The 16,430-nt window shown below is 44.8% G+C and overlaps 1 pseudogene; it reads right to left on the bottom strand.

Moving 5' to 3' along the window:
* Positions 1 to 3,176: 3,176 nt before the first annotated feature.
* Positions 3,177 to 5,256, bottom strand: LOC142442252 (xylosyl- and glucuronyltransferase LARGE2 pseudogene; annotated as a pseudogene).
* Positions 5,257 to 16,430: the final 11,174 nt, after the last annotated feature.

Genomic DNA, 16,430 nt, shown 5'->3' with positions numbered 1-16,430 from the left:
GGCCTGGCTCCTATACCTGCACCTGAGCCAGAATACCTAAGGACGTAGAGAAACAGAGTCATGTGCTCAGATGCTGCATCCCTAGACTTCATGTAGGAATCCCTGAAGCACTCACCTCCCAGAGTTGCCACCAGAAAAGAAAACCCACACATGCTTCATGTTCATGTGGGTAAGATTTAGGACACCCCAAAATGCTCTCCAGAAAGATGAGGATTTTGAATTTAAGTATACACGTGTTGTGGCTTCATGTGGCTGCCAACAAGGTATTTGGGTGTTGGAGGTGCATTTGTACATCAAGGTGAACAGGATAAAGTGAGGGCCCTGGGTCTGCTCCCCCTCCCACTCAAAGAATGCTGCTGGCAGCGCCTTTAGGGTAACCCAGATTTCTTCTGAAGTCTTCACTTTATCTGCTGCAGAGTTCTCTTAATCCACACAAGAGTGTAGTCTGTTCTGGGAGCTATAAGCAGCCACATATCGAGGACATTTTTATTCCCAGTGATAGGCAGAGACAGATATCAACACAGAGAGAGAAACAAACAGCCAGACAGAAAGGAGGATAAATGACTATGTAAATAGATAGCTAATGAAAATATCACCACACACCAGGGCCAGATCTCTTCTGATTCATGACACCTACGTTAGTCTATATTTAAACAATGGAATGTTGTAGTGTGATCACAGAACATCCAAATCACCAAAAAAAAAAAAAAGCTAAATTGGGTAACCATGTCTTTACTTCAATTTACTGCCATACGTCTTCATACCAAGTTTAACTCAAGTGGTGGTATTTTCAATTGCTTCATATGCTTGTGAAAGTTGAGCATTGAATAAAGAAGAGTAAAGACTCATTGCATGTGAATTGTGGTGCTATTGAGGAAGACTGGAATTACCATAGACTGCCAAAGGAACCAAACATGTGGACGCAGAGTAAAGGTTAACTGATGAACCACCAGCAGCAGAAGCTCCGCAGGAGAAAGACTGGACTTTCTATTCCTGTAAACCGTTACAGTCTTGGAAACTCACAGGGCGGTCGCTATGAGTCAGCACTGACTTAATGCTAGTTGTTTTGGTTTGGCCAAAGGAACAAACAAATCTTTCTTGGAGTAGTATACCAGAATGTTCCTTAGAAACCAGGATGATGGTACTTCATCTCACATTTTTTGAACATGGTATCAAGAGAGCCCAGTACTTGGAAAAGGGTATCATACTTGGCGAAGTACAGGGCAGTCAAATAGAGTAAGGCCCATGAGGAGATGGAATGACAATAGCTTTAATAATGGGCTCAGAGTTATGAACCATAATGAAGATGACTCAATATTGTACGTTGGTTTCTTCTTTTGCGTATAGGGTTGTTAAGAGTTGGAAATGAATGAACTGACCTAACCCTAAAAAAACAAAAAGTACATACTTAAGAGTGAAAGGGGTGGAGGTTAGCCTGTCAATCAGGTAGGAGCTTGATGACCTCTTTGGAGGTGCTAAGGAGACAAAATAGATCACTGGCGGTGGGACCTACCCCTCCCCACCTCCAGCTAGACATCGCTTTTGACAAGCCACATGGAGAAAGGCTGATGGGAGCCAGAACCCTAGGAGTTGTAGGAGTCATGTGGAGACCCCTGCCAGCGCTGAGGTGGTTCTGCTACTGGATTCACAAGACGTTTCACACATTGGCCTGCGATCTTTCTGCATCCATCATTACTTGGCTGTGTGAGTGTAACAAGGAATTTATGGACTAGTATTGCACATCTTGGCTAATATTGGGCTTATGGACATGATCTGGACTGGGCTGGGATGTTTTCTTAATACTCAATTGCTCTTGTATATAAAGCTTTTTTCAAATACACATGAGTGTCTATGAATTTGTTTCTCTAGTCTACACAGACTAACAAATATGCTGAAACAAATACCTATTGATACTTATATCCTGGGAAACTTATGGTTACACAAAATTCATACAAAGTTTTCACACAGGATATTCATACAAGGATTGTATATGAATGAGACAAATAAGAATTGAAGAGAGATTGAAAATATTGAAGCACACGATGACCTCCCTTTCATGGTTCTGCATTTTACTAGGTAAACTAACTGAATACAAGCTCAGTGTATATACTACCAGGATCATCACCTACTTGTGTTCTCCTAAAGGCAGGCTGGCAGTTATTCACAAGGCGTTTGAAGGGGCTGAGCTTGGAAATCATCCCAGATTTGTGGTCTCCGGATTAACATACTAAATAAAATGTGGTCTTCAGTGATGTCTTCTAAAGTACCACCAAGCTGTATGTAAAGATGGATAAAAAACAATGAGCCTGTTAAGTGGTATGTTCCTGAATGAAGAGATAGAAAAGGAAGTTAGTGGTGTCCCTCTTAAAATAAGTAATAATAATATCTTCAAAAAGACCTGTTGCAGAAGCAGGACATCCAGAATTTTCATTGGAAATTAAGAGACAGGTTTTTTTCAAATCATTTTATTGGGGGTTCGTACAATTCTTATCACAAACCTATCGTGGATAATGGAGCAGTGAGCTAATTGCTGGGTCAGTACTTTGAAAGTATCAGTCATTTCACTGGAGAAAGACGAAGTTTCTATGCCCACACATAGTTACAGTGCAAGAAACCTCCGGGGCAGTTCTACCCACAACTTTAAAGTTACTCTGTGTTGGAATCATTGCTGTTTTGTTTCTTTTTAGCTGATCAATTTGTATTTATTTTAACATTTTACTAAATAAAGCCAAATAAAGTCTGTTGGCCTCAAGGTGTTGGGTTTGGGGCAGGGGAGGGCAGGGGGTGGGTGGCCTCCGTCCTCTTTGGCCCCCACACTGCTGCCCCTCCCGTGATTGCAGTTGCACAAGGCTTCCTGAGAAGTCCACACCCCCAAACCAAGAGAGAGGGGCATACGAGGGGTTTTTACAAACATTCATTATAAAGAAGAGCTATAGGTCTTTGGGACGGGGCACCAGCCCCAAACCGGCTGGGGCAAGGGGAGACTGGACCCCAATGGGGGAGTAGCAGCATGGGTGGACCTCAGGCCCCACCACAGATGGCCCTGCCCCAGCCCTCCCTATGAAGACCTTAAATAACTTAATAGCAATGTCCTCGGGAGGGGCAGGGGCAGCTCCCGGCATGCAGTTGTGCAGCTGAGCCAGGCAAGTGCAGGCCTAGCCCGGGGGCAAGGGGGATCACAAGACACCCCGGGGCTGCTTCAGGGCAGTGAGGTACTTGAGGGCAAAGGCCCCATAACAGGGTGGGACAGGTCCTGGTGGAATTCCTCCTTCAGGGCCCGCAAGCAGTGGCGGTAGGTGGGGTTGGAGCGGAAGCGGGAGATGCCCAGGCTGGGCGTGTGGGGCACGTGAATGGCAAACGCTTCCGGCAGGACCAGGAACTCATATTCCTGAGCGTCCAGCTCCTCCATGTGGGCCACCTTGTTCCAGCCAAAGCCCACAAAGCAAGCATTGTAGCGGGGACAGTCACGTGGCAGCACCACGTAAGGCTCGTAGTCTGCTGCCCACTGCACTGGGTACGGGGCCTGTGCCGCCCTCCAGCGGGCGTAGTCTGTGGGCGCATGACCCTGGGGCCACACGTCGCACCTGAAGGTGAAGAGAGCGCCGGCGTCCAGCAGGGCCAGCAGCTCGGCCTCGGAAGTAGCGAAGTGGAGGCGGTAGTGCAGGCTCTCGAAGGGCGGCCCCCCAGCTCCAGCTGCTCAAGGGAGGCCCTGAGGGAGTGGGCCAGCAGGAAGTCTATGGAAGATGTGGGACGTGAGGGCCTGGGCCAAGGCCACGTTGCGCAGATGGTTGACCGGGTAGAGGGGCCCCTCCGGGTACACCATGTGGTAGGCCACGTCGCGCCACACCAAGCCCTACACAAAGCGCAGGAACTGCTGGGCCTCGGCGTCGGCCAGGTCAGTTGCACAGGACTTCCAGCATCTGCAACCGGTCCATGGAGAGCTGGGCCACCAGGGTGATGTCGTGGCGCCTGGGCGGTGACAGCTCAAAAGGCAGGAAGGTGAGGTGCGCGCGGGCAGCAGTGAGCCGCTGCTGCTGGAACTCAAAGCAGGCTGCGTCCTCATCTAGCTGTGCCAGGGCGTGCTGCAGCTGCGCAGCCTGAGGTGGGGGCTGGCTTGGGCAGCCACAACAGTTCTCTGCGCAGCAGGTTCCTGTCGTACTCCAGGAAGGTCAAGTGGAGGTTGCGGAAGAATTCCACATGCTTGTTTTTCACCCGGAACTTCTTTGGCGAGTTCCAAGCATCACCTTCAGGCCTGACGCCTCAGAGTAGCAGTGCTCAGCCAGCGTGTGGTCAGACAGCTGCACGTCCCAGGTGCAGGGCAGCAGCAGCATCAGCCCTGGGTGATCCTTGAGGACAGCATTGAAGATGCCCTGGTGAGCCAAAGAGGTGGCCAACAGGGTGAGAAGCACTCTTCTCGCAGCTGCTTCCACATCTGCTCCCAGCCAGCCTGCCAAAGCCGGTCTAGTCTCAGGAGGATGACGCCTGTGTTAAATCCAGGCCCAAGGAGGGCCAGGGCCTGTGGTTCTTCCAGAGGTTGCCCAGGTACCAGTCACTCTGATTCTCCACAAGACCAATCATCTGCTTGTCAGAAAAGTGAGCAAAAACTGCCCAGAGCTCCGTGATGTCAGAAGCGAAGGTGACGTCTGTGTCGAGGACAATGACCCGGGCCAGGTCAGAGGGCAGGGCACCGGGCAGCACTGGTTTCAAGAGTCCATAGAGGCCAGAGTAGTGGGTGTTTGGGATCCAGGAGTCCTGGGACTGGAACTCATCAACGTTGTAGAATCTAACTCAGATGGCAGGTACCATCCACGTGTGTAAGTGTCTCCAGGATATTCCTGGCCACCGCGTCTGTCACCAAGTGGAGGTGCAGGGGGTTTTTCCTGTAGAAGAGTAGGGATTTGACCGGGTGACCACATCCCGGCTGGAGTTAGAGCCTGCACATACGATGGCCACCTGCAAAAGCTCGCACTTGGGCAGCAGCGACCGCAGTGGGACACAGGCCGAGCTGTTGTGGTCCCACGGCAGGGCTCCGTCTAGCACAGCAGGCCCTCGCAGTCGCCCGTAGTCCAGGTCTGGGTCAAGAAGGTAGAAACCGAGCAGCAGCAGCAGCAGCACAGCAGCCCCCAGGGCGGGGTGCACACCCCCAGGCTGCGGGCTCCAGCACGGGCCCTTGGGAGCCGGCGGGGATAGCTGGGGGCCAGCCCTGAGCAGTGGGGCCTGAAGGGGCCGCCCGTCCTGGCCTCTGCACCGCCTCATCACCCTCATCTGCTCCTGCAGCCCGACTGGCCCAGCGGTCCCTCCCGGAATCATTTCTATGGCAGTGAGTTTGTATCTTTTGTTTTTGGTCTCTTGGAAGAAGTACAGGACAAATGCTATTAAAAAGCAATGATAATGATGTATCATCCTCAATACATAGGACATATTATGAATGGGATCCTCTGAAGAAAGAGACACAATTGTTTGTTTTTTTTTTTAAAGTTCAAGAAAAATAAACCACCTTCAGTGGCTGTGTTTTTAATAATAGCACAATAATTGTGTTAATTATGTAAGGCAAGGTAAAGAAACTGCAAGCCTAGGAAGGATTTTATCTGTTGTACAAAGGGACATTACCAGTGAGGAATGTTTCTGCAGGGCTTTTTATCAACATAAATAAATATGAGGAATAGGAATTCCGGCTTATTGACCAACTGAACACATTTCAATCAGACTCATTCTTTTGATGAAGCCATGAGAGGATACGTCCAACAGTGTAAGAGCCAAATCTGCCATCATTAAAAATCTAAAGAAAATATTTCACTGCCTGATGGAATAAAGGAAACTGTAGTGAAGAAGCAATGGTGACTCTGAACGAGCTAAGAATTCATGTCCTCTGGTAGACCTTTATATCTGGACTCTACTCAGGAAGTTTATTGCACATTTCAAAAAACCAAGGCCCAGTCTGGTATACTGATACCTTATATAACAAGCCTCAAGGCACATAAGGAAGACCAGTTATCCAGTGCTTGGAACCACATATGCATTTGATAGCAATAGACTGCTTCAGAAAGCTCCATCCCTTGTCCCCCGCCCATCACACTTTTACCTTATAATCTGACCTCAAGGTTTCCAGTGATTCCTATCTGACCTTACTCTGTATAATGCAAATGCCCTAGGTGTCTGTCGTACTCACCATTTTGTAGTACAGCTTCAGGAAGTCAAATCGATGCACTCTCCAAATAAAAAGCAGACACACGAGGAAATTTGGAGTCAGGTGAATGAATTTGGTTCACAACCATTCGGAAGTTCAAATCCTTGTGATGCTTAAGTGTGCAAGACAGCAGTCCCAGGTTTCTGGCTCCCTAGACTGGACTGTATTTTGGTATGTGTGGCCAATCTGCAACCTGAAACTGAAGAGGAGTGATCACTTAGGTATGTCAGGGTGTTGGCCTGCACTTCTTGCCCTAAGGAGTGACCACCCCGTGCCCCTGAGCTGAAGATTAGGATAAAAACTGAGGTATTTGTTTTAAAGACAGAGCCCACGCTATCCTAATAGAGTCCATTCTTCTCTTCATCAGGTCCCCTTCCTTGACATTCCTGTAACAGAAGCAGGTATTTCCTAGTCTCAGAGGATGAATGGATTCCAGGTGTTCCTGAAAGGCAATTATGAACCTGGATTACTGTATAGCCTTGGGAGTTCAATGCTTAAGTTGAGTGTTGACCTAGGTTTTGAAAGGTTGACTTCAAAGAGGAACCCACACACTTTAATTTGTTATCAAAATAGGTGAATTTTCAGGAAGAATCTGTTTTCAAGCCAAGTCAGTAAACTCATTGCTATAATATTCTTATGCTAGTTTTATTGCTATAAAAACATTTACAATGTACTTTAAAATTTTACAGAATTATGAGGTGTGATCAATGATTTCAGTGCTGATACTATCTGTGTACCTTTCTAACAACAATTTCTTCCCCTTTACATTTTTTTATCCTTTCCCCTGATTATCTCACTATAACACCCACATCTCACCCATAGTTTTGGACATCTAGGGAGAGATAAAAAGCTAGTATCTTGGCACAACTTGTGAAACTTGCTCAACCAGGAGCCCGGAGGGGTAGGAACACAAAACGAATGTGATGGGAAGAGGCTAAGCTGTGATAAATTAGAGAGACATTAGCCTGACATGGCTAGTCGGATATCCTCCTTTGATGTCACTGACATTGCCCTTTTCAACCCTCAGAGAGTTTCTTAGTCAGGGAGTTGTGAAGTGGCAGTTATTTGACAGGGGTGTATGTTTGTGCCCCTATAAAAATAGTATGCAAGTCAGGTTACTAGAAAAATACACAATTTATCTTTGACTCTGTCATATCTAGTTGTTATAAATATTTGGAATATAAGGCTCACCATTCCCCTAGGTATTAAGTCCAGGTTTCAATCTCAGAGCTCTGAGGCAGGCTGGTTAAAGAACAAGGTTGGACGTACTTGATCAACATTCTTTCTTTTAAAAAAAATCATTTTATTATGGGCTCATACAACTCTTATCACAATCCGTACATACATCCATTGTGTAAAGCACATTTATACATTTGCTGTCCTCATTATTCTCAAAACATTTGCTCTTCACCCAAGCCTCTGGCATCAGATCCTCATTTTTCCCCTCCCTGCCCACTCCCCACTCCATCAGGAACACTTGATAATTTATAAATTATAATTTTGTCATAACTTGCTTTGTCCCATGTCTCCCTTCACCCACATTTCTGTTGTCTGCCCCCCAGGAAGGAGGTCACATGTAGATCCTTGAAATCAGTTCCCCCTTTCCAACCCACCCTCCCAATTCCCTCCCAGTATTGCCACTCACACCACTGGTCCTGAGGTGATCATCCGCCCTGGATTCCCTGTGTTTCCAGTTCTTATCTGTACCAGTGTACATCATCTGGTCTAGCCAGGTTTGCAAGCCCATTTGTAGGCCACTGGACATCCCCTTACAGAAGGGTCTTTGGGAGGAGACGGGCCAGTCAGGGTGCAATGTAGAAACAATGAAAAATAGAACTTTTCTCTAAGTTCCAAAAACCTTCCTCTCACCCCCCTCCACTGTCATGATCTGAATCCTACCTTGATCAATATTCTTAATCTAAGCTTGAGTAATTTTAACTCCTTCCAGAAAAAGTTAGTTTATGAAAAAAAATCCCCCCAAAACACCCATATGGTGATAGTAAGTCAGGAGATCTACAGCTACTTTGCATTGGATGAATCAGGGGAACAACACCTCTTTACAGTGTTGGAAATATATTACATTGAGGAAGAAAGCTAATGGTACCCAGCTATCAAAAGATATGGCATCTGTTGTGTTAAAACCTCAAAGATAAACAAGTGGCCATCTAGTTCAGAAGCAACAAAAGCCCACAAGGAAAAAACACATCAGCCTGTATGACCACGAGTTGTCAAAGGGATCAGGTATCAAGGAACAAAAAAAAACTCATATCCTTGTAAATGTGGGTGAGTACAGAGGGGACTCTCAAAGCCCATCAGTAGCCAACCGGACACCTCCTTACTGAAGGGTTGTGGGGGGCGAGATGAGCCAGTCAGGGTGCATGGTAGCAACGATGAAACACATAACTTTCTTCTAGTTTTTAAATGCTTCCTGCCCCCACTATCATGATCCCAATCCTACCTTACAAATCTGGCTAGACCAAAGGATGTACATTGGTACAGATAGCAACTAGAAACAGGGAATCCAGGACAGATGATTCCTTCAGGACCAGTGATGAGAGTGGCAATGCCTGGAGGGTGGAAGGAATGTGAGGTAGAAAGGGGGAACTGATTACAAGAATCTACGTATAGCCACTTCCCTGGAGGATGGACAGCAGAGAGGGTGGGGGGGAGACATCAGACAGTGTAACGTGACAAAATAGTAATTTATGAATTATGAAGGGTTCATGAGGTAGGAGGTAGTGGGGAAGGAGGGGGAAATGAGCAGCCGATATTAAGGGCTCAAGTAGAAGGCAAGTGTTTTGAGAATGGTGATGACAACCAATGCACATATGTGCTTGTAATGTGGTTGTGATAAGAATTGCATGAGCCTCCAACAAAATGATATATTTTTAAAAGATTATTACCTTGAGGATTGGGTTCACCTGACTAAAACATGCTATTGTCAATGGCTTCCTCTGCATGTGAAAGGTGGGCACTGAATTACGCAGGCAGAAGAATAATCAAAGCGGTTGAGTTGTAGTTCTGGCCAAGAACACCCCAAGTACCATTAATAGCCATGGTACAAACAAGTCTGTCTTGGCAGAAGCAATATCAGAGAAGTAATATCAGAGGACTGCTTAGCGGTAAAGATGGTGAAAGTTCATATAATATACTTTGTACAAGTTATCAAGAGAACTGTCCCAGGAGTAGGACATTAAGTTGGGTAAAGTAGAGGGGCAGTGAAAAATAGGAATCCCTCTATTAAATGGACTAACAAAGTGACTGCAACAATGGGTTCATCCTAAATTGTGAGGTTGGCACAGGAGAGTGCAGTGCTTTGTTCTGTTGTTCACTCGGTCCCTGTGAGATGGAACTGACTCCATGACAGCTAATATGACACCATTCCCAGAAACCACAAATAAACACCCAAGACATGCACAAAGACATGCTAGTGTGCTAGTTATGTTTACAAAGTTATTTCTCTTATTAAAAGAGGGAAGAGGTTTCTTTAGGTTAAAGAAAAGGAACAAACAAGGTGACAACAAAATCAGTGAGGACTTCCTACCCCTCATTATACCATTCTTTTGGAGGTCAGCTGAAGGCAATTCTCTAAGCTCCACACGGGATGCCATATGACAGAGCATTTTCATGAATGTGGGCTCTAGTGTAAGGACAGCACGCAGTCATCGGTTGTGACATTTTGTCTTTCAAGGGAAGTGTAAATCATATAGGCCTCTACATTGAGGGGTCAGCTGGAAGATCAAAGGATCCAGCAGAACAAGAGACTAATGATAGTTGAGTGGGTTTCAGGCTGCTTAAAAGGTCTATGTGCAATTGAATCAAAATAAAATTTCATGAGACCCTTCCAGCCTAATTGTAAGAGAAATAAAAATTAAAGATTCTGGCATCTAGAGACCAGATTATTCACATAGGATGAATACACACTTTCCCCCCCTGTTTTGTTTAAGTTATTGGGCTCACATATAAAAGTAGTTTTGAAAGAACCCTTACTAATACTTTCTAGGAGACAAGGAATAACCTGTTATCAATGTCCCTGTTGGCCTCACCTGCGACCTTAGGCTGCTCCTGTTGCAAAAGGTGGATAGACTGGCATCAGGTGGGGCTTTGTCAACTTTCTCTCCACCACTTGGGAGCTTGACCAGGAGGCCCATTCCGGGAACTGGCTGGAGATGCTGCGATGAGCACATGCGCCTTGGGCACCTCTATTAGGAGCCCTGTCCCCTTCCACTGGGACCGAGTGGGGACTTATTTTTCTCGTTGCCACTTGGGAGGTCAACTGGAAGGTCCTGTTAGGGCAGCAATAGATCACAGGGAGGGAGCTGCTGTGCTCCATAGGAAACCCCGACAAAGAACAGGTTGTCTACCAACAGATTAGCACCACGATCCCCAACAACATGAGGTGAGTGACAGGCGGGCGAGGGAGCTGCCACCTTTCTGGTCCCAGCATACAGTAGGGACTCACATCCACAGACAGCCACAGCCCAGGCCAACAGGGTTGGAGGTTATCCAAGCCCAATGGAGGCTCCCTGGTGGTGTCCTATCCTTCCTGCAGTTTAAGAATCTTTCTGTCTTAATCCCACAGAAGGCAGCTTCGCCTCATTGGCTCCTCAACTAAGCCCAGACACACAATGGAAACCTAAGGTTCCTCTCCTTCTGAGCAAGGTGACCATAGAAACAACACATCACCATTAGGGTAAAACTAATCTGTCTCAAGACAGTCTAAACCCAGCTCACGTATCCCATTAGTGGGCGAATCATCCAATGTTTGGTGAATTCTGCTTCACAGCAATAAAAAGAGCTGACATCAAAGGAACAAAAAGTGAAGTCGCTGTGAATGGTTGGCCGCAACAAGCCAGTTATTCCTGTGTTAACTTTGACACCTCCTGCTTAAAACTCAAAAGGTCAGAAGGATCGTTAGGTCCCGTTTTCACGGTCTGTATTCGTACTGAAAATCAAGATCCATGGAGCTTTTGCCCTTCTGCTCCACAAGAGTTTCTGTCCTCCCTGAGCTCGCCTTAGGACACCTGTGTTACATTTTCCAGGTGTTCAGTCCCAGTCAAACAACCCACCTGACCCCGCTAAGTCCCTGCCTGCCCGGGGAGGGGCCCCAAGGAGGCTGCAGCTATGGCTCAGAGGAAGCACAGTAAGAAATGTCAGCGAAGGAGCAAGGAGACCTACTTTGTGTATGTGCACAAGGTGCTCAATTAGGTCCACGCAGACTCCAGCATCTCGTCCAGGGCCATGGGCATCGTGAACTCGTTGACCATTGACACCTTCGTGCACATCACCCACCAGGCAGCTCAACGACATATTCCAAACTGCTCGACCATCACGGCCTGGGACATCCAGACAGCTGTGCACCTGCTACTACCTGGACAGCAGGCCAAGCGCGCCGTGACCGAGGGCACCAAGGCCAACGCCCACCACACCATCTCCAAGTAAATTGTCCTTCAGCCTCACAACTTTCAAAACCCAAGGGCCCGTTTCAGGGCCACTTCCGTTATCATCCCAGAGAAAGAAGTCAAACACGTTGGCACTACCTAGTGTTTGGTTTGATTGTTTCGCTTTAGTTTTTGACTCATGCATAGTTTATTTAGTTGGATAGTTTTCATGATGGAGACCTTCTTTTCTTTTTAAATACTTTTGGGCACTTAATGCTCATATCCCACAATTCAACAATTCAAACGTCTCAAGAAGAACTTTACAATGAGTACAACAATCAATTGAACATTGTCTTTTTTTCCCACCATGATTAAATCACCTTTAAAAGACTTCTGTTGTCACTATTAGTTCTAGTGCTCAGTTCCCTCCTTCCTTCATTGTTTGCCCCCCAAATGCCCTCCCTTTCCCCAACTCAGACACCACCACCACCCACCCCAACCGGACATCCCCTACAAACCCTCCCATCATTTCTTATCTGTAGGGATCCACTCCTGTGCTTCACAAACTGTGAGACCCAACAGAAACCACAAGGAACAGAAACAAATTTTAGTGGGAAGGAAAAAAAACAGTAATATATAGATAAAAATATAAACAAGGAGTAAGAAAAAAGGCCACTATCAATATTTTAAAGACAGGGAAGACGTTTCTGTCATGGACCAGCAAGAGATCTTGGGCCTAGAACAGACTCTGGTCGGGTCCAGAGGGAGGTCAGCAGAACAAGACCCCGGGACTCACCTTTGGGCTGAGGAGGCGCAAGGAGTCCGGGAGGAAGCTCCGCTGTTGGAAGGAGGGGAGTTAGGAGACCCGCAAAGAGAGAATCAGGGAACCCCGAAGGCCCAAACCCCAGCCGGGATCCCCTTTCTCCAACAGGGACTCCCACCATGAACCCCAACCAATCCGAAAGCAGGGAAATAGGACCTGCCTCAGGGACACCCGCCCACCTCTCACTAAGAGAAGCGCTGGCAGGGTTCCTGGGGGAGAGAAAGGGCGCTTGCACCCTAGTCAGCTGGACTAAAATGTCCTCCGCCCACATACATGTCCCGGAGACCAGCGCCTCCCACCTGGGAGCGCCGGCAAAAAGGTGCTCAGGCTGTGGGCGCTTCTCTGGCACCGTGAGGAGAGCATGAGACACGTGGATCCTCACGGTGAGAGGCATTTCAGTATAAGACACCGCCACTTCCGGCCCTTTCTGGGCGTGACCCGGAGGGGGAGGAGCTAGCGGGGTCAGGGAGCAGTAGGGTCTCTGCCTTCACTTCCTCTCAAGGCAGCTCTTGCCCCGCCCATTTCTGCTGAGGCACCAACACAGGTGTCTGACTAGGCAACAAGGCCTGGCGGGCCTGGGGCGGGGCTCGGGGAGGAGCCAGGGAGAGACGGTTCCCGCCAAAGGAACCACAGCTGTGGCTGAGACTGCAGCTGCAAAGACTCAGCGCGCAGCAGGCATCCTGAAGTGAGAATGTAACTGCTGAAATCTCATTTGATGCATGTTTTCTTCTTTAAAATGACCTGTGTTGATAGCTATTTTATATATTCAACCACACGTTTTTGGTCTTCATTAAACAGTTTAAATAACTGCAAATTAACCCCTGATTTTCCAAAAAGTCTCATTCAAGAAAGTATGTTATTCCCTGAAGCCAGCATTATTAGAATTCCATCACAATATGTATTCAGTATTTATATTAAATGTGCCCACCCTCCCTTATTTTTGTTATAAAAATTTTTTGGAAATATTTTGCCATTTACTAGAACCTATCTATATATTTTCATAATAATTATTTCTAATATAATGATTGCAGAGGCAGCTTTTGTTAGAAATCATTTATCTTGCCTCATCCAAAGTGAACATTAGCTTATAGTCTGATGTAAGTAGACTACTTATTGTACAGGATTGTTCAGTAATTATTTTTAAATTCTTGTATTTGGCATTGTTCAGAAATGTTGGAATGATATTACCTGTTATTCAATGAGACCTACCCATATGTGCCCTATACCTGCAAGGAATGGTGGCTTATTATTATTATTATTATTATTAAATTGATATCCTTCGGAGAACATTTTCAGTAGTAACGTGTAATTTTCCAGAATTAAGCCAATCTACTTTTTTTGAGCTAATAAACTCATATACTATTATCTCTGTATATTCCTTGGATTTAAGTGATGACAGGAAGAAAATGTGTATTAATATCCGGCTGAAAAATGATAGAAAAGAAGATCTCAATCCTTTTTCTGAATATTGCCAGGAAATGACCTCTTGGCTCTCTATTTTAAAGGTAAATCATACCATTCTGAGGAGGCCAGGGAAGAGAGAAGAACTTTTAATCGATTAAAAGAAGATAATTGAATTTCAAATAGTTCATTGAGAAATGTAATTAAAAAGTAACAAGATTTCTTTTTTTCTCACAACTTTTGGAAGACTATGATCCTGAGGGAAGGAGAAGGGGGGTATGTTGGGTAGAAATTATATTAACCATTTTGCATTTCAAGGAAGGTTCAGCATTGCCATTGGGTGTTCTAATTGGAAAATTCTCCTCTAGAGATGACAGACTATTTCTTGTGCTCCTCATTTTAAGTGGAGCTCCTCTTTGGGCTAGATATCTCTGCATAATATAGGCGATGTGTTCCGTGATCCTTTGTGTCCACTGCAGTTTGACAAAATGGCAAGCCATTCTTAGGCCTGGCACACTCTTGATAAATTTTTATGTAGAAAACCTAGTTTTTTATTTTATTTTCCCTCTTACCATACCTATAGATGTTTCAGATATAGCTCTAATATTGATTATATGGAGTTGGGTATTTCTCAACCTACTGACATTCACATGTGAGACAACTTCCAATACTGTTTAAGACCATTGCCTCTATCCTTTTCTGGGGATTTTATTACATACCCGGTAGTCATTCAAGACTCTTGTCTACATTATCTATTACGTATTTTATAATGAATGTTGGATTTTGAGTGTGAACATGGCAAAAGTAATTTCTCTTTTGTATTCAAACTAGGACCAACAAATCAGTTTTTTCAATAGATTGTGAATACATGTTCTCTTAATAAACAGTATGATAGACAAAATATTTCATCTGTTGAAATCTATGTGGTTCATTATGCATAAGCACAAATATAAATGTAAGACAGGTATAACAGTACTAAAAAAGAAATGAAAATAATGCAGTCATCTTTATGAATGTCACAGAAAGCAGGTTCTTCCTTTATTTCCGGCTCTTAGCTGTTGACAGAGGTTACTGTTCTCAGCCCAGATTAGGTGGAGGATAGGATTGAGATGGGAAAACCCTTGCTTACAGTTAAACATTATCCATGTCAATTAAAAGTTTCTGTAAACTGTGTTTCTCTATATATTTGTAAGTGATGAGGTAGCAATCCCTGGTGACACAAAGTTCAAGATCGTGGATGCTATTGGAAAGGTGAGCAGGTACCACCCACCAGCTGGCCCCTTGCACAATTAAACTGATGATCTGTGTCCAAAAAGATTACAGTTTACAGATGCTGATGGGGGCAGTTCCAGTCTCTATAAAGGGTGACCTTTAGTCAAAATGGGAGATATATATACAAAACAACACGTCATTCTCAAATATGATGCAGCCTGGATTCTCCCTAAAAAGATATTAAACACATGTTTCTTCCTGGGGCTCCTAATCTGAATTCTAGTTCTAGTGAACTCTTTTGGAAAATGGCAAGTTTGCTCTTTATGATGCTACTTAGTGGAATCATAAATAATTTTCATTTTGTCTTTTAAACTTGGAAGATTTTCCTGAACCTTATGGCTTCACATACTACTTTCATTATATTTTGAAATTAATTAATTGTCATTTATGTTTTCTTTATTCACTGCTACATCTCACTTACTCTCTATTAGAATGTGATCATCTCTTAAGTCTCCTCACTATTTGGAAAAAAAAAAAACATTTTGAAAGCTCTTATAGTTCTTGTGCCCACTCATCAATTGTATCAAGATAATTTGTACATTTGTCACCATCATTATGTCCTAGACATTTCTTTTCTTCTTTTAAAAAAATCAATTTATTGGGGGCTCATACAACTCTTATCACAATTCATGCATCCATCCATTGTATTCTTCTCACAGTTTGCAGATTTCAATGTGCTCTGCAGAGCATTTTGTCCCACGGTCTCCTCTTCTAGGAAGAAGGACTCTGTTTCACACAGCACTCCATTTCCAGACCCGTGTGTCCTGCGCACTTCTACTGGACAAGCTACAGCGATTTAACAAAGAATATTAATTGGTTGAGAGGTTGAAAAATACTCAGTTCAGTTTTCAACATAAAATAACATTTAAAAACCTTCAATACGAATAATGAGTTAAATTTGAGGTATGGCAACACAGAAAACCAATCTACAAATGAGATGGATGTACTCAGATAAAGGAAAATTTATCTTAGTATTTAGTGTTTCCTCGTGGTAGAAACATTTTTCACCCTTTTCTCAGAACTGAGTTTTGCGGGGATTCATGCAAATCTGGCAAGAGTTAGACGATAGCCATGTTTGTTATATGTAATTTGTTTTGTTTTGTTTCTCCTCAGAGGAGCAGATTCTTCCCATTCTAAATTGTAATGCAGGATTGTGATGCTGGGAATCTACATGGTGATGAAGTGGGAGAACAGGGAGTTTCTGTGTGTTCTGATTGAGGCTGAAGCTTTTATAGCACCTGGGCAGTAAGGCTCTGACCTTCATGCCTGTGGTGTAGTTTATAGTTTAGCCTGTCCATGTTTCTTCCCTTCATTTCAGTACATCCTTTCTTTATCTTAGAATATTTAATACACATACATACACACA

This window comes from Tenrec ecaudatus, chromosome 3 (genome assembly GCF_050624435.1).
Source record: "Tenrec ecaudatus isolate mTenEca1 chromosome 3, mTenEca1.hap1, whole genome shotgun sequence".
Taxonomy (NCBI): Eukaryota; Metazoa; Chordata; class Mammalia; order Afrosoricida; family Tenrecidae; genus Tenrec; species Tenrec ecaudatus.
The sequence above is the reverse complement of the archived record's forward strand: the minus strand, read 5'-3'. Positions and strand labels throughout refer to the sequence as shown.